Raw genomic sequence first — 24,998 nt, 5'->3', positions numbered from 1 at the left:
TTTTGATTTGCATTTCCCTAATCGTTAATGATTGTGAGCATCTTTTCATGTATTTATTACTAGTCATTTGGGGATCTTCTATGGAGAAATGTCTATTCAAATCCTTTACTCATTTTTTATTGGGTTGTTTGCCTTTTTGTTGTTGAGTTATATATTATGGATACAAGTCCTATTTTGGATATGAGATTTGTAAAATATTCTCCCAGTCTAAGGGTTGTCTTTTTACTTTCTCAGTGGGGTCCTTTGAAGCACAAACACTTTTAATTTTGATAAAATACAATTTACTTATTTTCTCTTTGGTTGTTTGTACTTTTGGTACCATATCACCTTTACTTTGAAAGATATTTTTGGAGAACATGGAATCTACATTAGCAGTTCTTTTCTTGGAGTACTCACAAAGTATGACCCGATGGTGCTCCAGCTCAAATCAACTCTATTTAAACATCAGCTGCCAATCTTACTGTTATTCTTTTAAAGAGAATCTATTTTTCTCAAGCTGCATTTAACGCTAGCTTTGTCTCAATTTCCAATTGTTTTATATGAAGTGCTTATGTGTGGTTTACCTATTATTTATTTTGCCTGAGAGTTCTAGCACTTATTGAACTTGTAGCTTATCCTCATTTTTTGGTCTTGGAAAGTCTTCACTATTATCTCTTCAAATATTGCTTCCATCCCGATTTCTTCTCCCATTCTGGGACTCCGATATATGTATTTTAGACACATATACCATATGCCTATTATGCTCTTTTCTGCATTTTCCATTTTTGGCTCTCCATAAATTGGTCTTCAATGTCTTCTACTGACCTATATTCCAGATCATTGATTTTCTCTTCATCTGTGTCTATTTTTCAGTTGAACCCATCTACTCCATTCTTTATTTTTGTATTTTTATTTCTACAATTTCTGTTTGCTTCTTTATATTATATACCCCTGCTTTGTTTTGTTAAAATTCTCCATCTTGCCTATTTTCTTGAATGTATTTGTCACAATTGTTTTAACGATCACATCTGATAACTCTAGTATCTATATCACATATAGATATTTCTATGATCCAAGTCTCTAGATATACAATGTATATTTTATTGACTACAATCATTGTTTATGAAGAAATTTCAAGGTTCTAGGTGATATCTTTCTAAAGGGAAGATTTTCCTTCGCTTCTGGCAAGCTGTAGGAGTACATCACCATAATCCAATCAAGGATTGAGCTCACCCAGAACTGGGTTTCTGTCTTTGTTGGCCTTATCTATTTTCAGTTAATCCTTACTTCTACTTGTAATCTTTAGGGGTCTCAACTGAATGCATGGAGTGTTTATTAAGATTTGTTTACCTTGGTGGGGTCTGAATTGTTTTCTTCTCCCCAGCACCATGAAACTGCTAACGGCTTTCCCTAACTTCTCAGCCTCCTCACAGTCATTTTCTGCTTGCCTTCATAGTCTCTGCACCTGCCACTGATGAACCAGTGAGTGCATCAAGGTGAAAAGCAACTCAGGATGTCAGGCTCATTGTCTCTGACCTCAATGACTCTCCCTTCTCTCTGGAATCTTGGCTTCCCAAGTCCTGACTGCCTTGGGAGCTTCTCTACTGCCTTCAAGAAGATATTTTTTGGTGCTTTGTCTACCTTACCTGTTGTCCTAGATGGGAGTATTGGTTTGCCACAAGCTAGTTCATTACAGTCAGAAGCAGAAGCCCAAACATCTAATTTTTAGTGGCTAAAAATATTTACTACTCACTTAACATGAATTGAGATGAATTATTTAATCCTTCCACAAGCTATGGGGAAGGGACTATTATTATTCTCACCTGATCACTGACATAAACCCATGGAGAACAGGTTCACAAAAAACTGTAACTTCAACAAACAGCTTGGCCGAGATCTTCAAAATAGTGGCAACTGAACCCAGACAGCCCAATTCTGGAGCTTGTGTCTTTAGCTACAGGAGAGTATAGAATGAGTTGGAAAGAAAAGCACAAGAGTAAGCCCTCAGAAGTCCAACATTTAAATATTGAGTCAAAGACAAAGACACTGAGAAGGAGCAGCAGAGGGATGAGAGAAAAACCAGAAGGTCGTACTACCAGCCAAAGAGGAGAGGGTTTCAGGTAGAACGTGATCGCTGAGACACATACTGTAACAACTTCCATTTGAAGATTACTAGGGCTAGCTTTATCAGCTGCTCATCCCTTCAAAAAAATACAAATTAAAATTTTAGGGGCATCTGGGTGCTCAGTTGGTAAAGTGTCTGTTTTCACATCCCACCCTTCTACAAATATTCCCTGAGCATACACTGTGTCCCAGGTGTACCATGCTAATTTGGCCTGCCAGATAGAGGCAGTGCAAAACACTCCTGACTAGCTGGACCACATAACCAAATGCATGGGGCTAAAATGGAACACTTCATAATTAGAGAAACCATGCAAATATGAGAGCTTTCACTGATTCTCCTTAAAATCTGTGAAACTCCTACATAAAACTTACAAGGGAATTTTTAACTTATGATTGCTTTATTCTTCAAAATTTATTTTATTCCCAGTCATTGAAAGAAAAAGACTGGAATGTATAATGCAAAGATACTTGTCAACATAGAGAAGGCTTTGGGTATTACAATCAGAAGGAAGAGTTGAGGAAATGAGGACAAAGAGAAGATGGAGGGGAAGGAGCACATTATATTACTAATGTGAGCCACCAATCAGATCCCCTAAGGATAGAATTTATGCCTAGGGTCATCTAGGCCTGCCATAGAATTTATAAGGCCCAGTGCAAACTAAAAATGTGGGACTCCATGTTCAAAAGCAGGGGTCCTTTCTCAGGGGGCTCTCTTGCAACCTGTCATGGTGTTCTGATGTTTTGTCTTTTGTTTTGTTATCTTCTGTTTACTACTGCACTTCCTTGAGCTAAGGAATACTTACTGGGCAGTGTAGACCCTCACTGGCACCCCCTTAACTCAGCACACAGGCATGAGCCTGCACCCCAGGGTAGTGGAAAGTTACTAGGCAGGCAGGGAGGGAAACTCACAGCAGAGGACCCGTCCTGGGGGACATTGCATAAACAGAGGCAGGTGAAACCGCCTATAAGCGGGAATGAACATGCTCTGTTGTCCCATTAGCTTTCATTTAAAAGACAAAATCAGGGACACCTGGGTGGCTCAGTGGTTGAGCACCTCCCTTCAGCCCAGGGCATGATCCTAGAGTCCCAGGATCGAGTCCCGCATCGGGCTCCCTGCATGGCGCCTAGTTCTCCTCCCTCTGCCTGTGTCTCTGCCTCTCTCTGTGTCTCTCATGAATAAATGAATAAAATCTTTAAAAATAAATTAAAAATAAAAGACAAAATCAAAAATAAAATTATTAAGCATTTCAAAAGTGTTTTAAGGGGCACCTGGGTGGCACAGTCAGTTAAGTGTCCAACTCTTGGTTTTGGCTCAAGTTGTGATCTCAGGGTCGTGAGATCAAGCCCCACATTGGGCTCCACACTGCATGGAGTCTGCTTAAGACTCTCCCTCTCTCTCTGCCCCTCTGTCCCATGTATGCTCCTTCTTTCTCCCTAAAGTAAATAAATCTCTTTTTTTAAGATTTTATTTATTTATTCATGAGAGACACAGAGAGAGAGAGAGAGAGAGAGAGAGGCAGAGACACAGGCAGAGGGAGAAGCAGGCTCCATGCAGGAAGCCCAACATGGGACTCGATCCCGGGACTCCAGGATCATGCCCTGGGCCAAAGGTGGCACTAAACCACTGAGCTACTCAGGCTTCCCAATAAGTCTTTTTTTTTTTTTTTTAAGTATTTTAAAAGGTGCTTTTTTGAAGCAGGACATTAACCCTCAAGTGTGGGGCACTGTGTGACAACAATGGTTGCAGAGCAGTGAAAGTATTCCTGAGACACAACCCCTCCATCTTAACACTGCCTTTTGGGTTCTAGGCTATGAGCCAAAATGGTCTGGTTGACCCACCAGCTCCTCTGATCTGCTTGTATTCCTGGGTGGCGGGGCCTCCAGAACATGGCTTGATTTACAAGACCCTATTACCCAGTGTCTCTGCTGTCTCTAAAACAGTCATTCTTAAACTTCTGAGTGCCTACTAACCTCCTGGGACATGTGTTTGAGAGGGTGTTCTGGGTCATACTCCAATATTCTAATTCTGAGGGTCTGGGTGGGCAGGGCTCAGAACATTGCTCATTTCCCACTATCCTCAGATGATCTGATGCAGGGGCCTAGAACAGTACTCATAACAGGTGCCAAAGATACTGTGTTAAGCTCCCAGGTTGGGTTGGGGGTAGTAGATGGAAGTCTCAGGTTAGGCTGAGGACCAAGAGCAGAGACTCTGTGGGGAAGGAGGGAGTCCCAATCCCTTTGGATTTTGTGGAGTCCTCAGTACTTCCTTCCTACTCCAGTACATTTGTGTGTAGTGTTCTGCATGCTGAGCCAGTGTGTCTTAGGGTGTGAGCAAGGGGTAGAGTATTAACTCCATGTCCAAGAGAAAGTATCCTGATACCCTAGGAAAACACACAAATGGGTCAAGGATCCAGCTCCACCTGGCATGTGTGCCATTAACACCCAGGAGAAGCCACACCTCAGGGGAAGTCCAGCTGGCCATGACTATGACTTCTAAGAAGAGCTTTCAAGAACACTAGAGGGAGAGTTGCCTGCCACCCAGGAAACCCTAAATACCCTGGTCACTCCACAGCACCCCCAGAAAATAGCCTGTGGGGAGAAAAGAAAATCAGCCAGTCAAGAGATTGGGTCTCTAGGCCTTGGGCCACTGCCAAGCCAGGAGCAAAACCTGGGGCTGTTGAGTTAGCGCTTCCTGTAAAGGGAAGGGAAGAGAGACAGACGGCTGGCGGCATGCAACCTGGCAGCTCATGCCGCACTCAGTTTGGCCTATGTGGCATTTCAAAATATTTTTGGTTAATTGCCAAATAGCGTTTTTTTTTAATATTTTATTTATTCATGAGAGACACAGAGAGAGAGAAGCAGAGACACAGGCAGAGGGAGAAGCAGGCTCCATGCAGGGAGCCCAATGTGGGATTCGATCCTGGGTCCCCAGGATCAGGCCCTGGGCTGAAGGCAGCGCTAAACCGCTGCGCCACCCAGGGATCCCAACTGCCAGATAGTTAAAAGAGGTTGTTCATAACATTCCAAGTTTCCAGCTTCTCTTGAAGGATGGAAAGATCCGGAAGCTCTGGACCATCCCTTCCAGGCCCAGGGAGGCTGGGATGGGCAGCAGCCATCCTCTATTCAGGGGTATATGCTCTGCTGGTTCACCCAAGGCTATCTGCCCGCCTGACTCTCTCTGTCACCTCTCTGGACCCTGGCTCAGGTGACTCCAAGGCGCTTTTACCTCAAATGCTCTTGGATAAAATGTGCAATTTCTCCATTCAGTTTCAACCGTGCAGAACACTAATGTTCTCTGCCTGACACATTCTCAATAACCAGAGGATTTCAAAATCAGCAGTGTGAAATCAGCAGACAATTTGACTCTCCTCTGTTCCCTGAGTGATTCATTAACTATGTGACCAGACAGCCCGAGTTTAGTGACCAGCTGGATCCCCTCAACAAAACACTCCACTCTTTACTAGCGCACTGAGCTCTGTGCCACCATGAGCATACTCAGGGTCCCAGGTACCCAGGTCATTATCCACTGCTCCCGTTTCCTCTTTTGTCACCACAGCAAATAGCGTCATCCCAAGATGCCTGATGTCCCTGGTTACGAGAGCCCTGCCTGGTGGCAATGCCTCCCCCCACCTCACATGACAAAGTATAGGGCTGCTGAGAGCTATAATTAAAGCCTGGTCCCTGTACTCCTTGCCACAACTTTTTAAATCCAATTTAAAAATCCACAGGCATCCCTGTATTTCTAAATTACAACTGGTCCATTTTTAAATTAAAAAAAAAAAAAACAGTGCCCTTGCTCCTTAGCAGAAGACCACATGACTCTCAGATCTCTCCTGGAGCGTCTGGCCACCATAAGACAAGCTTCTAAACAGCCATTTGTAGGGAAAGGCAAAAGTTGCAACACTTCCATTTATGATGCCGTGTGCTTCAAGTGAATATTCCCTGAAAAACCCCCAAACATGTTGTCATCTTTAATTAGTGTTTGATAAATGTTTGTAGAGAGAAAGTCATCACCTCTTCTGGGATTATCTAGCAGCCTAGAGCAGAACTATCACTGTCACCGGGTCTGGGGCATTTGGGGACCTCGCTCATTACACAGGACGTGCACTTCTGTAACTGAAAACCAAGATTGTCGGTACACGACTCTAGCTACGCTCCAAGCTCATTGGAGAGTCTGGAGAATCCCACCATTCGTACAGAAATAATCTTCAATCTATGACTGTTCAGGATTGAGCTTTTTGGAATCAATGGACGTTTTCAACACAGTATATATTTTCTGGAGTGAAACTCTACTTTGCAATTTTGAATTTGTAGATTCAGACCAGTCATCAGTCATCACTGTTTGGGATCTGGAGATACTCTGCAGCTGAAAAGTATACTACAAGGTTGGCTTTAAAAAAAAAATCGAAATTGAAATTTTCCTCGGGTCCCAGAAACAGTTCCAGTGGCTTCAGTTAGAAGTAGTGGCCCGTCTGTGACAGGACCTCACTCACGTCCCTTTCTGATTGGGCACTCAGGTAAAGAGATCTGGTGTTCATGGGGAAAAAAAAAAAAAAAAAAACCCTCATACCTACTATTTTCATGGAGAAGCACACATGTACATGTTTGCCTGCTTGTTGTTGTTTTTTTTTAATTCATCTAAAATGTGAATTTCTTATGGCCCCCTCACAGTTTGGTTGTAGACAGAAAGTAATCATTCCCAGATCCTCCAGAGAAATGCTCTGGCCAGGCAGACCCTGCAGCACCCGATGTGTCTGGTGTATGAACATGTCCTGTGTCCTGTAAGGCTGCCACCAACCCTTACACTGTTCCTGCAGCAATATGCCCAGATCATCATCTGCACAAACACACCTGTTGTCACACACACCTTCATGCACCCTCATGGAGGGAAATGGCCAAATAGGCAGGAGCCATTCATGCCTTAGGCCCCCTGTGCTAACCCCTTCAGAGCCACTACCCCATAGCAGCAGAGGTCTGTAAGGAGCACAGGAGCATCCGAGTTTCTGCCCACCTGGAGGACAGGGACAGTGATGTACACAGTAGCATCCACAGAAAGCAAGGTGGGTATTTCCCTGAGCCAGCTCTAGCAAAGCTGGGAAAACAGGACAGAGCATGCTAAGATTAAATGCTGGACAGTACTAGAACCTTGATATTATGACTCCAAGGCCACAATTATTTCTACAAGGCGGTGCCGTGGGCATCCACAAAGCCACCCCAGGTCCTGGAGACTTGTAGCTGCTCCCAAAGCCAAGGAGGGTGGCACTCAGGCACAGCTCCTGAAGGATGGGCACGCAGCCAAGGGTGCTAGACTGAATGGGCTTAAAGGTGGATTCTGGAATGCCTCTCATCAGCTGCTGGAGCTCCGTACAGGATTAATTAAATTAGTCCCTAGGCTCTGAGCCAGAGTGGCAAGCAGGACGATTCCCTCTCTCCCCAACTCCACCCCTTCTCATTCCCACTGGAGAATTCTAGTAAAACCTACAATCACGTTATCTCAGAGTAGGTCAGAAAGCGGATTTCCTGGTACAGAGCATCTCAACCATGCCTGGGCCCTGCATGTGGCACATTTTCACCCGGCTTCACCGTCCTTCTGGGAAGCCAGGCCATACAGGTTTCAGACAGACATTATGGCCACTGCACCAAGATTTAGCAGGAACGAAAAGCTCAACCAAAAACAGCCTTCATCTAATATACTGGGACTCCAATTTCTAGAAAGGAGTCTATACTTCATAGTAGTAAAGAATTCTTAATTTCTTCTTTGGTGTCCTTAGTTATTGAATCCCTGTTTTATGCAAGACATGATGTTACCTGTTGTTTAAAGCATGACTCCCATCTCAAAATCAGGTCATCTGAGTGTAGCTACTCTTAGAACAAAGGTGAAACAGATACATGAATAATGACCCCCAGAGAGTCTGCTCATGTCAGTGTCAATCTCTGGGCTTGTGTATTTTTTTTAAAAAGATTTATTTATTTATTCATGAGAGACACAGAGAAAGAGAGAGAGAGAGAGAGGCAGAGACACAGGCAGAGGGAGAAGCAGGCTCCATGCAGGGAGCACCACATGGGACTCGATTCGATCCCGGGTCCCCAGGATCAGGCCCTGGACTAAAGGCGGCACTAAACCGCTGAGCCACCCGGGCTGCCCTGGGCTTGTGTATATTTTGTTGTAATGTATTATGAAAATGTAACCAGGAAAAAAAATTTTTTTTGTATACTCAGTGGTTCAATGAATGCTTTCTACACAGGAATCAGCTACAGATCTTGTGAAATGCAGACTCCAATTTAGTAGGTGGGGCAGGGCCACGATTCTGCATTTCTAACAAGGGCCCACTGATGTTGGTGTTTCTATGGGAAGACCGTAGGCAATGAAGGTGGGGGGCAGGGGAGAAAGAGAGAGAGAGATAAAGAGAAGGGGGAAGGAAAAGGGATGGAGAGGGAAGAGGCAGAGTGAGCTCCATCAGGAGAGAGAAAACGCACTTGTCATAGGTGGTGGTGGGGGTGTTGGCGGTGTCAGGCAAGGGATCATGAAGGAAGAAATATCTGACTATGGCCAGGAATATGGATGTGATTTCAAAAGGCACACATGAAGAATGGAGGGAGGGGTAGGGATGAAGGCTTGGAAGTTAAAGAAAGAAAAAGAAAAGAAAGCAGAAACTGGACTCATGGTACACTAAGGCATCCGTCCATCCAGTCTGACTATTGGGTAGAGCAGTAGTTCTCAAACAGGAGCACGTAGAGTCATCTGTGGGGGGCTTCTCACAATACAGAATGCTGGGCCCCACCCCCAGGAGTCTCTGGATCACTGGCACAGGGGCAGATTGCACGTCTAACCACCACCTAGGTTTTGCTGAAGCTGCTGGCCCAGGGACCAGACCTTGAGAACTGCTAGGACAGGGTTTGTCAAACAAAGACAAAGGATTTTGCCCCACTCCCACCCGCACTACATTCCAGGGAGGACAATCAGATTGTCTCAAAGAGTGGACTGTTCCCATCTGGAAATGGGTACAACAGCTCATGTTACTGCCAAGGCAAAGATGGTTATAAATCCAAAAGGGCAAAATCATCTGTCCCTCTGGATAAGCTTTACAAGCGATGGGTTTGAATCCATCCCACCAAGTTAAGTGGGGACAACATGGAACCCTTTCAGCTTGTGGATGAACTCCCAGAGAAGTCGAGTTGACCAACAACCACCCCAAATGTCAACCTGTCAAGTGCTCAAAGACAAAGTTATGTCTGCCCCACAGCCATCCACTCCAGGACTAATTTTTCCTCCTTCCCTCCTTTGGCAAGTAATAATTGGACCCTGAGAAAGTCTAGAAAGTCAGCTCTCACAGAGTCAGTGAGCCTCTGGGGCTGACTGTGAGGCAAGCCCAGGAGCACCAGCAACTCCAGGGATCCAAGGCCTGGTGGATGAGCATAAGTTACAGAGAGTCTGTACCCCCGGCCAAGGACAGTGTGGACAACAGATACACAAAAAGGGTGAAAATCCTCTGCCTGGGGTGCCTGCGGGGCTCAGTCAGTTGAGCGTCTGCCTTCAGCTCAGGTCATGATCCCAGGGTCTTGGGATCAAGCCCCATGTCGGGCTTCTTTCTCAGCAAGGAATCTGCTTTCTCCCTCTCCCTCTGCCTGCTGCTCCCCCTGCCTGTGTTCTCTCTCTGTGTGTCAAATAAATAAATAAATAAACAAACAAACAAACAAAATCTTTAAAAAGAAAGAAAGAAAATCCTCTGCCTGTAAAATGCCCACAAGCAACAGTTGTGTGAGACACACAAACAAGCAAACAGAGCAGATGCGAGCCAAGAGGTGCCACCCCAGGGAGCAGAGAGTGGCTCTGACTCAGCTCCTCTCCTCGGCTGTGCCTTCAAACCACACAGCAGGGGCAGAGGTGTGATGAAAGCCCATAGATGCCAGAGGCCACCTGGGATCAGTGAAGCCAGAACGTCCGGGAGCCAGGGCTCTGGCAGAAGGATGCTGAAGGCCCCAGCCCTTCCAAACCTGCAGCTGGCACCTCACCTTTAAGTGCACAGCCACCCACCCCAACTGAGCCGAGAGCTGGGTCCAGCCCGTGTTGGCAACAGGCCAGAACCTGTCCTTGTGCCCAAAATGCACCAATCAAGAAAGATTCTTTCCAAGAACCACCCAAGCTGTGCCTGGAGAGTAGTCTGGGCCTGCAGAAACACACGCCCTTCAAGCATTTTGTACTTCCAGTTGGCCTGAAGGGGGGAGAGAAGGAGGGAGAGAGAGAGAAGGGGGCATCCTCTGGGAGTCCTCAGAGATGCCACTGCCCCAACCCCAAGGCATCAAGTGGAAGTCATAAAGCATGGCTCTCCAGCGGGCACTGGGTTCCTGGCACACACAACCCCTGTCACCTGGAGCTGTGCGGCAGGCCTGTGATGGGGCTCATGGTCCTCCTCCACCACTGTCCTCGCTGCCCTGGCTGCCAGAGGAGAAGCTGCCGTCTTATAAGGAGAGCCAGTCCCTGTGAGAGCCACATTCGAGAAGCAACCAGGATAGCCCAGAGGAAGTGGGAACCATGCATCCTCTCAGACGTGCTAGGGCCGGGGGCGCTGCAGGAAGGGGGACCCAAGGAAGCCAGTTGTCACCAGCCTTCCCCCTCACTCCAGACTCCCCCCACAATCCATGCTCTGCATTAATGGAAGGAACTCCTCCATGCATTTGTCCTTCACCGAAGCAACGTGAAGCTTTCTCAGCAGTGGTGCTGGAGGGATGCTACAGGAGGAAGGCGCTGCCGAGGGAGGGGGGGTATGGGGTGAGGACGTCCAGTGAGGTTCTGCCCCAGCTCCACAGCCAGAATGTTCTATCTCCCAGCAACCCTGCAGCCCCTGCACAGTCAGCCCAGCCATCACCTTCCTGCATCCCCTTTTGGGACAGACATGAGGCCCGTCTAGCTCCTGCCCACACTAGCACCCCAGTTCCTTCTGCTCACCCACTGCCTCCTTGGGGTTTCTCTCCTATGGTCCTGATGGTCCAGCCTTCTGGACAGAGATACTTGGGCTCCAGGCCTCGTGCCTGCACCGGTGTTCCCTCCCACTACACACCCACACCCCCACCGCCTGCCCACCCCACCTCAATTCTGGGGGCTTGCTTCCTGTTTGTCCAGTGATCAAGGACCCGCCAAACCAGCAAACTTCTCTACCATCTAATGCAATCAACGATGCCTTCTCCAACCAGGTCTATACCCCTTCCAAGTCCATCCTTCCTTGTACACTCTCCCTCAGCCCTGGGGTACCATGGACAGTTTTCATATATCCTATACTCTCTCATTGTAGCCTAATAATTCTTAATAATAAACTTCCCTTGGGATGCCTGGATGGCTCAGTGGTTGAGCGTCTGCCTTGGGCTTAGGTCATGATCCCAGGCTCCTGGGATCAAGTCTCCCTGCAGGGAGTCTGCTTCTCCCTCTGCTTATGTCTCTGCCTCTCTCTGTGTCTCTCATGAGTAAATAAATAAAATGTTTTAAATATATATATATATACACTTCCCCTGTTTAAATCACTGTGTGATTTCTACCTCCCAACCAGACCCAGACCATGATGCCAGAATTCTCCCCGAGGTGCACCCCAAAGAAGCCCTATAGTTACAGGGGGTGCAGCCAGGCCAGCACACCCTGTGTTACTCATCTGCTGACACTGAGGTACTCACAGGAGCAAGGGGCCCCCTACAAAGTACAGACACTAACTTTTAGTGTAGTATGTGATGATCAATCCTATTCTTTTGTCAATTGAGTATATACAGAAGTCAGGAACAGTGACTCAGACCCTCCTCTTAAAGATTCTTATTTTATCAGGCAATCCAAAAGTTTTTTGGATGCTTACTAACAATAGGTGTCTTGGAGCCTATTTCTATCAAACACAGGGGAAATTATGTGTACCTTATTTTCAATAACTTTTTTACCTTTTTACAAAAGAAAATAGGAAAGGGGTACCTCGTGGCTCAATAGGTTATGCCTCCGACTCTTGATTTCAGCTCAGGTCATGAGCTCAGGGTCCTAAGATCAAGCCCGGCATCAGGCTCTATGCTGAGAGTGAAGCCTGCTTAAGAGTCTCTCTCCCTTGCCCTCTGCCCCACCTCTTCCCCATCGTGCATGCTGCCTCTCTCTCTCTCTCTCTCTCTCTCTCAAAAAAAAAAAAAAAAAAAAAAGGAAATAATTGGATATACACCTCTTTGAAGGAAATCTTACAAAGTGATTAGCACCCATCTGTGATCTGGATGTAATCAGAACTCAGAGGTCAGGGGAGGGACTTGGGAGGGAAAAGGGAATGTCAACTCTTGGGGGCAGGAACACACTCAGTCCCGGGCCTGCCACTGCCTGTGAGCCACCCTCATGGCTCCAATTCCATGTATGCTCACTCACTCACTCACCAGGAGGTACTGAGCATCTAGTGGGCCAGAATGGAACGAAATACATACTCTGATGTTGCATTCACTAACTGGAACAAAATACACACTCTGATGCTCCTGACCTTGATGTGATTTCCCAGGGAGACCTCCCTGCTGGGAGGAGACGGAGCCCATACACAGAGGGGTGCCCAGCAGCCAAATCATTTTCAGTGACTAGGCTGGCCTCCCCATGTGAAACCAACTCACACAACTGGAAACACAGACAATTTTTCATGGGCTGGACTTCTGCTGGATGAACTAGCCATCAAAATGATCCACAGCGGGTCCTGCAAGGCCACAGGCCCCTGCCTTCAGCCTGCCCTCACCAGCAAAACCTTTACCCAGGTCAGGAAGAGCTCATCCTCAGAGGTCATCTTCACCATCCACGTGAACCAACTTCACAGGAAGGAGGAGCAGTAAGGACGTCTGTTCTGCAATTGTTTGCATTATGGCTGAGTTGGTCTGCCTCAAGCAATGCATAATAATAAGTCCTTACATTTATAGGGCACTTTACTGCACTTGAAATACTTTTACAAACATTTCCTTTTGGGAAAGGAAATCTCTCGCTACTTGGGCTTTTTTTTTCTCTCAGATGCTTTGTTTTCGCTTCTTGAGAAGCTTCTGTGTAATCCACTCCGTGACATAATACACAGGCCACAACAATGTTAAGGGTCACCTCCAACGCACAAGGAGAAAACCTGTGAGTTTAAAAAAAAATTAATAGATCTGGTTAATTTGCACTTAAAGTTGGTTAATTTCAAGCCAAATCTACTTCAGTGGGTATCAGGTTCATGCAGCACAATCCCCTGCAGGTGTGTGGGAAACACCACGCGCTGCTACAGTCCAAACATCCCCTGTCAGTGTAGAAACTGCCTCCCAGACCAGAGGAGCACCCAGCCACACACACTCCCGGTAGGCATGACTAAGCCATCACCTCGTCCTTCCACCTGAGACCTGACCTCCAAGCTGACCCTAGGGGGCACTAGGAGTGGATTGAACTTGGCATAAGCCACAGAAAGCTACCTGCCCTTCTTGAGCTACAGGTGCCCTGCGCATCCCACTCAAGTTCTGTCCTGGGATTCCATCTCCTAGTGGCTCAGGGGTCCATGCAGCCCTCCCCAAGACGTCTGTAGCATTGCTAGGAACATGCTCACGTGGCAGGGCCACAAACCAGCTGGCCTCCTCTCTTCTCCAGTCCTGTTTTTCCTCCTTCACAGTTGGGCTAAAACTCGACTCGCCCACCTCCCCCCTTCTCATCTCCCTGATACAGCCCTGAGTGATTGAACCACCCTGTCCCACTCCCTGCAGCCACCAGACTGCCAAGCCGCAGCACGTCTCTGATCCCATCTCTAACCCCTCCTTCATCATCATGAGGGAATACGTTTAAAAGATGAAGCCTCTGCACTGCAGTGATTTACGTCTCTCTAGAATCTTCTGGTGCCTTTAGCACAATGGCTACACATGTATTATATAATGCTGAGCACAGGAGTGGTTCTTCTGGGTGGCAGAACCATGGAGACCAGGACTGGTAAGGACAGAGACAGAACCCCGCTCTGCGCTGCTCACATGCGGAGTGTGGGTGATGGGGGTGGGACACGGGAGAGGGCGCAAGGGCAGGCCAGAGCAGATCGCATGGGACGAAGGTGCCCACACACTCTCCTGCATGCTGTGCACACACAACAAAGGTTTCAGAGGGGAGGGATGGGGCTGGTGTCAAGTTTCTGGAATCTCTGGTAGCTCTGTGGATAGCAGACAGCAGGAAGTGGGAGCTTGCTTTTGCTTCCTCCTATTGCTGCTGAGAGCTTCAGGTCTGGAGGCCTGACCGCAGGCCGTGGGCTGCCTGAGGATAAAGCCCGGAGATGGTGGATGACCCCCAAGCCACAGCCCTCTGTCCCTCGGGAACTGGCTTCTTCGGAGAGCAGGAGGTGGGGAGATGTGAAGTGGTGGTTAGTTTCTGAGTTTTACCAAATAAAGTAGAATCTAAGTGTGGGGGGGGCGGCGGTGGAGTGGTTTTAGGTACAAGCCGTGAGGCGTGAGGTCAGCAAGGGGCAGTGAAATCAGGAGGGAGCTATGGCCTCCAGCTTAGCCCACCGCATCTCTGCACTCACTTCTTGAGCAGCCCCAGCCAGCTCAGGACTTTAAAGACCACCCATCCCTGCTATGTAGCCCCAACCTAAAATCCAGACTTGAAAATCCATCGCCTATGTGGCATCTGCACTTGGATACCCAACCGACCACCCCACCTTGATACACCCAAACTAAGCCCCTAATCTTGCCCACAAACCTGCTCTCCCACAGTCCTCCTGTCTCAGCAGAAGGCTCCTCTGACCTTCCAGCTGCTCTGGCCATAACCACCAGCCAGCTTTGACCCCCCTCTTCCTCCCACATCCCATGCAGTCTGTTGGGAAAGCTTGTGCTTCTACCTTCACCATATATTCAGAATCTCTGACTTCTGCCACTATCACCCTCGCAATGAGGATCCTGGTATCACCTCTACCTACCCTACAGTCTCTCTCTTGACCCGGCAGCCAAAGGGATCCCTTGTAGTATGAATCAGATTTTGACACTCTGCAGCTCAAAATCCCCCAGCAGCTACTCACTGTGAAGCTCTACAGTTGAACTGCCCTTTATCTGTCCGCCTCTCCCACTGCTCTTCCCCTTACTCACTGCACTCTAGCCACTCCGGATTCTTGGTTGTTCCTCAAACATGCCAAGCACACTCCTGCCTCAGGACCTTTGCACTTGCTGTTCTCTCTCCCTGGAACCCAAAATACTCTTCCCCTAGAATGCCATGTAGCTTCTCTCCTCCCTCCCTGTAGGCCTCTGCTACAATGTCACCTTTCTGGAGGCCTTCCTTCACTGTTCCATATAAAATAGCAGCCCTGGCCCTCCCTCACCCCGTGTTATATTCTTCTTATCCTTCACCACCTGACATACACCTGTCTGTCTCCCCAGCAGAATGTCAGCTCCATGAGATCAGGAATTTCATTCTGACCACTGCCTTAGCCCCAGTGCCCAGTATATGGCAGCCAGTCACACATTAGTAGAATGTAGGACTTTGACAACTGAGAATGTGGAATAGAAGGCTTCTAAGAAAGCAGGGATGCTGCCAAGAGAGAAGCAGGAGCACTAGGGAGAAAAGAAGATAGCATGGAATAAAGCACGAGTCAGCAAACTATGGCTCACGGGTCCAATCCAGCCCACCACTTGTTCCTGCAAATAAAGCTTTATTGGAACATATGCATTTGTTCAAGGTTTGTCTATGGTGCCAGTTGCAGCACAAGATTTGAGTAGTTGCAGCAGAGATTCTACGGCCCACTCAGCATGAATACTTACTCCCTGCCCCTTCATAGGAAACTGTTGTCAACCTCTTACATAAAGCAGAATTTTTCAAGCCATAAACTCAAGGACAACCCTCCCACAAACAAAAACGTCTGCAAACCTTCCAGGAGGCTCACACCCCCGTTTGAGACACAGTCACAGAGCAAATACGGCAGTGGTGGAGAAGTAAGACTTCGCATCAGTCCCCGGTGCTGCCACTCAGTAACTGTGTGACATTACATAGATAACTTCTCTGGGGCTCTTCTTCCTTCTCAATAAAATAAGAAACACTACCAACCACCTCGTAGAACTATCGGGAAGAGTCAAGATTTTGTAGGTAAAGCACTAACGATGGCTAGCTCACAATATATCTACGCAACTAACCACTGAGAATTCTCTGTCCTCCAAACACAGTCTTGATGCTACACATGTATTGACTCATCTTACCCTTACAGAGACCCTAACAGGGCTGGGCCAGGACTCCAGCAGGTTTTCCTTATCTTTAATGAACACAATTTTCATTTTTAAAAAATAAGTTTTTATTTAAATAAAGATGTGGGATGTCTGGGCTGCTCATTGGTTGAGTGTTTACCTTTGGCTCAAGTCATGGCCCTGGGGTCCTGGGATCGAGTCCTGAATCAGGCTCCCTGCAGGGAGCCTGCTTCTCCCTCTCCCTATGTCTCTACCTCTCTCTCTCTGTCTCTCATGAATACATAAATAAAATCTTTTAAAAAAAGATAAAATGAAATAAAAGTGATGAAGTCTATGGCTTCGGCATTGGGAAAGGACTGACTCTGGGGAGTCAGGGAAAGCCCTGAGCTCCCTTGGAGAGCTGCATGGGTCCCTGTGACCTCTGTCAATCTCCCCAGCTGCTTCCCAAATTAGCAAGAAAATCTCCAGATTCAAAGAAACCTCATGACACACTTTGCAAAGATACCACGGAAAGAAACTGATTTGGTGGCTATTTTTGGCTGGTTAGCAGATAACTGGTCGTTGCAGAAGCAAACCTCTTGAATCATTGGCTTTAAAATGCCAGACTCAGAGCAGAGAAACAGCAGCGTGGCAAAGGCAAAAGCTGCAGGGCACCCGCTCCCTCTAGGGCTCTGCTTCCTGAGCCAGTGACGTTCTTTCGACTTTTTCACAAACCAAATGTGCAGTATTATTTTCTCAAGTATTTTCTAAAGTTTGAACTACTTTACTCCTATGAAATATGTGGGGGAAATTGTGCACCATTGAAATGTACCGTCTGTTAAATCAGAAAAAAGAATTTTCTTTTCTGAAGATTTTATTTATTTATTTATTTATTTGAGAGAGAGAGAGAGAGAAAGAGAGAAAGAGAGCATGAACAGGGGAAGAGGGACAAACAGACTCCTTGCTGAGCAGGGAGCCCAAGGCAGGGCCCGATCCCAGAACCCTAGGATCATGAGCTGAGCCGAAGGCAGACGCTTGGCTAACTGAGCCACCCAAGCGCCCTGGAGAAAAGAATTTTCAACTCAGACTAGATAACATGAGAAGCAGCACTAATTAAGAATCAATAGTGAATTCTTTTATGATACCATTTTTTAGGAGTAAATAACGTTTTTAACTTACTTGGTGAAACTAACGACAGGCAGAATTTAAAAGGAAAGCCTGACTTGGAAGTCAACTTAATTATGGCCCTGGCAGGCACAGTTGAATCTTTCAGTTCCCATAAACTCAAGTGTGTCTCACTTCGTTCCTTGACTTTCCCATTACCAAGATGGGGCCAGACTGAAAGCCCTAGTGTGAACACAAGACATTTTTTTTTTTTTAACAAGACATTTTTTATTTCAGCTCAACCACCGTGCTCACGGAAGATGGACATGGCTAGGCTGCTGAGTGGTCCCAGCTAACAGCACTCCACAGGGAAACACCCTCAGGGAAGAGATAACTGTGGTTCATTTTATAGGAACCAGTACCATTAGAACAAGTGAAGCTTTAGTTTGCTGTCTTATCTTGGGCTGCTATAACAAAATGCCAGAGACTAGGTGACCCAAACAAGAGACATTTCTTTCTTACAGAGGCTAGGAAGTCCAAGATCAACCTGTTAGTAGATTCACTTCTTGGACTTCCTGGCTTGTAGATGGCCACCATCTTTTTTTTTTTTTTTTAATTATTTATTTATTTAGTTATTTAGTTATTTATGAGAGACGGGGGGGGGGGGGGGGGTCGAGGCAGAGACACAGGTAGAGGGAGAAGCAGGCTCCATGCAGGGAGCCCGACACGGGACTCGACTTGATCCTGGGTCTCCAAGATCAGGGATGGCCGCCATCTTACTATGAGCTCCCATGGCCTTTCCTTGGTACCTTCGTGTGAAGAGAGGGATCTCTCCTGCCTCTTCCTCTTCTTATAAGGACACAAAATCCCTATATGTAGATATAAGGGGCTACTTATAGTCCCTTATACTATAAAGGACTATTTATAGTCCCTTTTATGATGGACTACTTCCATCATGGCCATGGTTTATGACATCATTTAAATTTTAATCACCTCCAAACATTTCACCTCCAAAATGCCATCACATTGGGGGTTAGACCTTCAACATAGGAATTTTAGAGGGACCCAAACATTCAGCCCATAACATGCCCTGAATAAAGTTTTTAAAACATCTTTTCATTCAGGTTCTGAAAATGGAATTCTTGCTTTCTCAAAGAAGCCCTCTCTACCGCCCACTGGGTCTAAGCTCTACTACATTCTGAAATCTTAGCATTTGTGTCTCAGTCTACAAAATACTAATTTACATCTGTCCTTTTGTTAAATAAATGCCCTTCTGTCTCTTTCATCTGTGGGTGTGGGCTCCCCTATCAAGAATTCTCTTTGCAGCAGAGTGAAAAAAAGAGGAGGGGGAAGAAGGGGGGGCAGTGGAAGACAAAAAAGAGCCTTTGCTTTCCTTCCTTCTGCCCACAGCACTCTGCCCACTGCCAGCATCATCTATTATGAGTGAGGCAGAGACGATGGAGCTCTAGTGTCTCCAAGAAAGAGAAGAGCCACAGGAATGGCCCTTCTCTTTTCATTTCAATAATTCCTGGTCCTGAGGTTCCTCAAAAACCATGATGCTAAAGCACTCACTGTGCTTAGGGATGAGGATAAATCTGCTACTGCACAATCTCAAAATCAGAGTATCTGAAAAATACCAGGGACGTTATCATCACCTCCTTCTTTTCCACACAGCCAATTCGCAATGGCAAAAGCCAGGAGATTCTATATCAATGGTTTCCATCCTCTATGGTTTTTTTACATAAGTTTTTTTATTATCTAAGGATAAGCCATTTAGAAAACACTGAATACATCCATGTCACCACCACTCAGATAATAACATAGAGCATTCCTCGTTCTATGTTAATCCCCTTTTTCATCCAAATGTAATCTAGGGGCACCTGGGGGGCTCAGCGGTTGAGAGTCTGCCTTTGGCTCAGGTCATGATCCCAGGGTCCTAGGACTGAGTCCCACATCAGGCTTCCTGCAGGGAGCCTGCTTCTCCCTCTGCCTATGTCTCTGCCTCTCCCTGTGTGTCTCTCATGAATAAATAAATAAATAAAATCTTTAAAAACAAAAACAAGGGTAACTCCTATCTTAAATGGTAAAATTATAAATTAGCTTTCCCATACTTGAACTTGATATAAATTAAGTATTCTCCAGTCTAGCTTCTTTCTTTCAAATATATGTCTGCGAGATCCATCCATGTTGTTACATGGATGTAACAGCACACTGATTTTCAGTAGCTGTAGGACATGCTATTGTATGAATACAACACAATTATCCATTCCACTGCTGATAAACATAGTGTGGTCTCTGTTATTTAGTATCACACAGATTGCTACTGTGAAGACTTTTACATACATCTTTCGGGCATCTATGTTTATGTATCTGTTGGGTTTATAAGTATGGGATGGTGAGTCATAGAGCGCATGCAAATGTTCAGTTCTGTAGCTGTAAAAAGAGTATTTAAAAGTGGGTATGTGACCATTGCTTTGGTTCCACATCTTTGCCAACCTTAAGTTTTATCATGCTTTTGAATTTTAGCTATTCTGGTGGGTGTGCAAATTAAGAAAAAAAAATTTTTTTTGCGTGTCCCTGGTGAATAAAGTCTATTGGCCATTTGGGTATTATCTTGAAGTGCCTGTTCAAGTCTTTCCCCTCTTCTTCTATTAGTCTGTCTTTTCTTATTTATTTAGTAGAAGTAGGCACTCTTTACGTATTTTGAATATGAGTCCTTTGTTGAATAATACATACATACAGATAGATAAAGAGCCCATAAATATCTTCTCCCATTGTGTGACTTGCCTTTCAACCTGTATTGGTGTCTTTTGATGGACAAATCTTAATTTTAATGTACTCCAAATTATCACATTTATTCTTTTATGGCTAGTGCTTTTTCGCATCTTACCTAAAAATCTTTGCCTATCCAAAGTTGTGAATATTATTTTCCTTTATTATCATGTAGGGACTTTATTATTTAACCTTTCACCATTAGATTTATGATCCATCTGGAATTGAATTTTTAATATAATGCAACATAAGGGGCAGGAAGCATTTATTCCCATACGGATATCCAATTAACCTAGGACCAGTTACTGAAAGGATAAACCTCTTCCCACTACACGGCAGCATTACCTCTGTCATCACTAATACACGTGTGAGTATGTCTCTGGACTCCATGCTGTTCCAAGGTCTAGTTATAGACCTTGCACTACTGCACTAAATTGGGGATGAGGGAGCCCTTGCATCAATACCACATGTTTTAGGTACTATAACTTTGAAATAAATCTTCATCCTGGCAATGTAAGTCCTCTCTTTTGTTCTTTTTCAAGACTACCTTGGCCATTCTCAGTCTTGTGCATTTCCATATAAATACTAGAATCAGTTTGTCAGTTTCTACAAAAAAAAGGAAAATCTACTTAGATTTTAATTGGGATTACATACACCAATTTAAGACAAATTACATCTTTGCAATACTGAGTCTTCCAATTTATGAACATTATATATCTGTCCATTTAATTCAGTTTTTAAAAATACCTTTCAATTTCCTAAGTAGAGGTCTAGAATGTCTTCGGTCAAATGTACACCTAGATATCTGATGATTTTATTTTTTTATCATTTTAAGTTTCTAGATTTTGTTTCTGTGATACAGAAATTGAGTTAATTTTTGTATACTGATCTCGTATCCAGTGACTACTAAATTCATTTGTTAATTCTAGGTGATGAAGTATAGATTATTCTGAATAATCTTCATATATAATCATGATGTCTACGAATGACAATTTTATTCTTCCTTTCAAATCTTCATACTTTTTATTTCTTTTCCTGGCTTTGTTGTACTTACTAGGACTTCCAGTACCATGTTAAAAAGAAGTGATTATAACTGACTTCCTTGTCTCAGTCCTAGTTTCAGGGCTTTGAGTATTTTACCATTAAATATGATGTTTGTTCTATATTTAAAGAGACATCATTCATCAATATCTGCAGTTTGCTGAGATCCAAGTTTGCTAAGAGGTTTTTTTAAAACAAATGAATATAAACTTTAACAAATGCTTTTTCATATTATGAACATGATTTTTCCCTTCAGCCTGTTAGCATATTGAGTAACACTGATTTTTAAATATTCAACCAAATTTTCACTTCTAGAATTATTCCAACTTGGTACTACTCTGTCTTACCCTTTGACTACATTGTTGAACTTATTTTGCCAACATTTTCTTTAGGTTCATATCTATACTTACAAAAGAGATTGACTCAGGCAGTTTTCTTTCTTGTAATGTCCTTGTCAGGATTGGGGATCAAGGTTATATTCATTAAATAAGTTTGGAAGTGTTCTTTTTCCATTTTCTAGAGGAGTTGGTATAAGATTGGTGCTAGTTCTTCTTTAAATATTTGCATCACTAATGAGGATATCTGGTCCTAAGGAATTCTTTATAGAAAGGATTTATTTACAGATCCAATTCTTTAAGACCCAAATATGTAAATTTTGTCAAATGTTCCTTTCATATGCACTTATAAAGAATATATAATCCACAATTATGTGGCATAATGATCTCTACATGTCAGATAGGTTATACTGGTTGATAGCATTCAATTAAAATCTTCTAGAGCCAAGCAGATTTTATTGTCATCTTCTGCTATCAGTTACTTAAAAAGCATGCTAAAAAGCCACTCTAATTGTAAATTTGTCTATTTACATGATATTACAGGTTATTTTGTCTATCAAAATTCATTTCATATATTCTATAATTAGATATAAACAAATTTGGGTTTCTGGTGTCTTGGTTGATTGTTCCTCTTCGTATCTAGTTATGTTTTCTGCCTTAAGTTCCACTTTGTCTCATTTGCTATATCACCTGATCTGCATGGAATGTCCTTTTTCCATTCATTTACTATCAGTCTTGTTGACTCCCTATATTTAAGGTATTTTTGTAAGGAGCATTAACTGAATTTTGCTGATTTTTTTTTTTTTAAGATTTTTACTTATCTTTTTGAGAGACAGTGACAGTAAGAGAGATCAGAGGGAAAGGGAGAAGTGGACTCACTGCTGAGCAGGGAGCAGGACACCAGGCTCCACCCAGGACCCTGAGATCATGACCTGAGCCAACAAAGGCAGACACTTAACCAAGGGAGCCACCCAGGTGCCCCAGGTTTTTTAAAATTAAATTTCACAATCTCAGAGTTTTAATTGGAATACTTAACCCATTTTTAAACTCATTTTTTAAAAGATTCATTTATTTATTTTAGATAGAGAAAGAGAGCAGTGGGGAGGGACAGAGGGAGACAGAGTGGTAAGCATATTCCATGCTAAGCACAGAGCCAAGTGAGGGGTGCAATCCTACAACATTAAGATCACGATCTGAAAAAAAAAAAAAAAAAAAGATCACGACATGAGCCGAAACCAAGAGTCAGACACTCAACTGACTGTGCCACCAGGCACCCCTCACCCATTTTTATTTAATGCAATTATGGATATACTTGGATTTAAATCTACATTCTACACATTTTCTATTTTTCCTATTGTTCAGTGTTCTTTTTTCTCTCAATTCTCACCTTCTTTTGGGTTAGTCAAGTTTTCTTCAATACTCTCTTCTCCTCTATTATCTTGTTAATTATATATTATTTTACTATTATTTTAAGGACTACCATGTAAATAACATCCTTCACTCTTTCAATTAGCAATAATTGTGCCTCAGATAAACCTCATTGGCTACGATACTGCCACTGTGCAAAGCTACATCCTTCACTTTTCATTGATTACTACTTTTCCCATTGTCTAGAATATAAAAGGACTTTAAAATAATTCATTCCTATTTACCCCCATTCCTTTTTTATTCCTGCTTATTGTCTATTTTGATTTTACATGTACTTTAGTTCCATGAGACATTATTATTGCTTTTTACAGTCAGTATTCATTTAGATTTCCTCACATTTGCCTTATCCATTGCTCTTCATTCCTGCATCTCCATGCTTCTAACTGGAATCATAAATGCTTCTTTCTGAAGAATCCCTTTTAGTATTCTTTAGGGTGCATTTGCTGGCAATAAATTCAGTCTTTGCTCTTGGAAATGATTTTATTTCATCTTTATCTCCAAGGAAAACCTCGGTATAAAATTCTACTTTGGCATTTACTTTTCAACAGTTGAAAGACGTATTTCATTGTCTCCTAGAGTCCATCATTTCAGCTGAGAACTCTGTTGTTAGTCTTCCTCTTGTTTCTTCAAGAATAATAGGTCTTTTTTCTCAGGCTGCTTTTGAATTGTCTTTTTGTCTTTGGCATTCAGAAATGTTACTGGCATGTGTTTGTGTCTTTCTTTACATTTATCCTGCTTGGGGTTTATAGGACTTCTTTAGTCTATGGTTTGGTACACTTCATTAGTTTTGGAAAATTCTCTGTTAGTATCTCTTAGAATATTGCCTCTTCCATTATCTTTATGGGGTTCCAACTGACATGTGTGTTACACCTCTTTATTATATATCATGTATCTTTTGTGGGCATTTTCAATTTTATTTTTCATCTTTTCTCTCTTCCTGTTTTTTTTTTTTTTTTTTTTTTAGGATTTATTTATTTATTCACGAGAGACACAGATTGAGAGAGGGAGGCAGAAACACAGGAGGAGGGAGCAGCAGGCTCCATGCTGGGAGCCCGACGTGGGACTCGATCCTGGAACTCTGGGACCATACCCTGGGCCAAAGGCAGACACCAAACTGCTGAGCCAACAAGGGATCCTCTCTTCCTGTTTTAGACAGGATATTTTTAACTGGCCTATCTTCTAGATCACTAAACTCTCTTCAGCTGTGTCTAAGCTAGTGTTAAAACCACCTATTTATGCTTAATACCATTGATTCTATTTTAGTTCTAGAATTTCTATTTGATTGTTTTTTCTATTTGATTTTTTATGTAAATAGATTCTAATTCTCTGGTGAAATTCTCCATCTTGTCATTTACTGTCTTGAACCTCTTCATCACAGACATTAAAGTCCCTGCCTGATAACTGCAATATCTACCAGCTGTGTGGTTTTTGACTGTTTTGACTTTTTCTTCTCTTGATCCTGCTTCTTATTATGCCTGATATTTAACTGAGTGATGGATATTATATGTATATGTAAAAGTACAAAGGATCTAGATGATACATGATTTTCTGATTTTCTTTAGTTTGGGACAGGCAACTAGATCAGGAACAGATCATCTTAATCCAAATCAGCAGTTTAGCTGATTTGAGGCTTAGTTTCAGTCTTTGCAAATTTGGTCTATTTCTGGTTAGCTAGTTTAAGGTTGGGTTTCAGTCTTTATAAAGTTGGCCTATTTTAGCAAGCTATTTCTCCTAGGATGTAGTCCTCCAGGGTTCCTGACTAAAGTGGGAGGGTATTTATAAGCATGGGGTGTTTCCAGGATATCTCCACCTTTGTAAGGCCCAACTCTCACTTTTATCTCCTTGGCATAATAAGACTGTTTACAGTTCTGCTCAACGATTCAAGCTCTCAGCCTGTGCTGTTTATGAACCATTTTTATTTGGAGAGGGAGGGTCTCAAAAGCCAGACAGTAACATATGAGAAATTAAGTCTGAGATGGGACTGACCTTTTCAGATTTAATCTTCTGGCCACTTTCTAATTACATACACATCAAAAACCTAGAACCAAAAACAAAACAAAACAAAACAAAAACAAACAAAAA

The 24,998-nt window shown here is 43.9% G+C and overlaps 1 protein-coding gene and 1 pseudogene across 6 annotated transcripts in view; both read right to left on the bottom strand.

Annotated features, from left to right (window-relative positions):
- The window catches only part of FHOD3 (formin homology 2 domain containing 3), a 464,855-nt gene that overhangs the window by 413,936 nt on the left and 25,921 nt on the right, over window positions 1-24,998 (bottom strand). The gene's annotated exons all lie outside the window — the stretch shown is intronic.
- Window positions 22,934-23,058, bottom strand: LOC144316637 (U4 spliceosomal RNA; annotated as a pseudogene).

This window comes from Canis aureus, chromosome 6 (assembly GCF_053574225.1).
Source record: "Canis aureus isolate CA01 chromosome 6, VMU_Caureus_v.1.0, whole genome shotgun sequence".
Lineage (NCBI taxonomy): Eukaryota > Metazoa > Chordata > Mammalia > Carnivora > Canidae > Canis > Canis aureus.
This window is presented reverse-complemented; position numbering and strand designations above follow the sequence as displayed.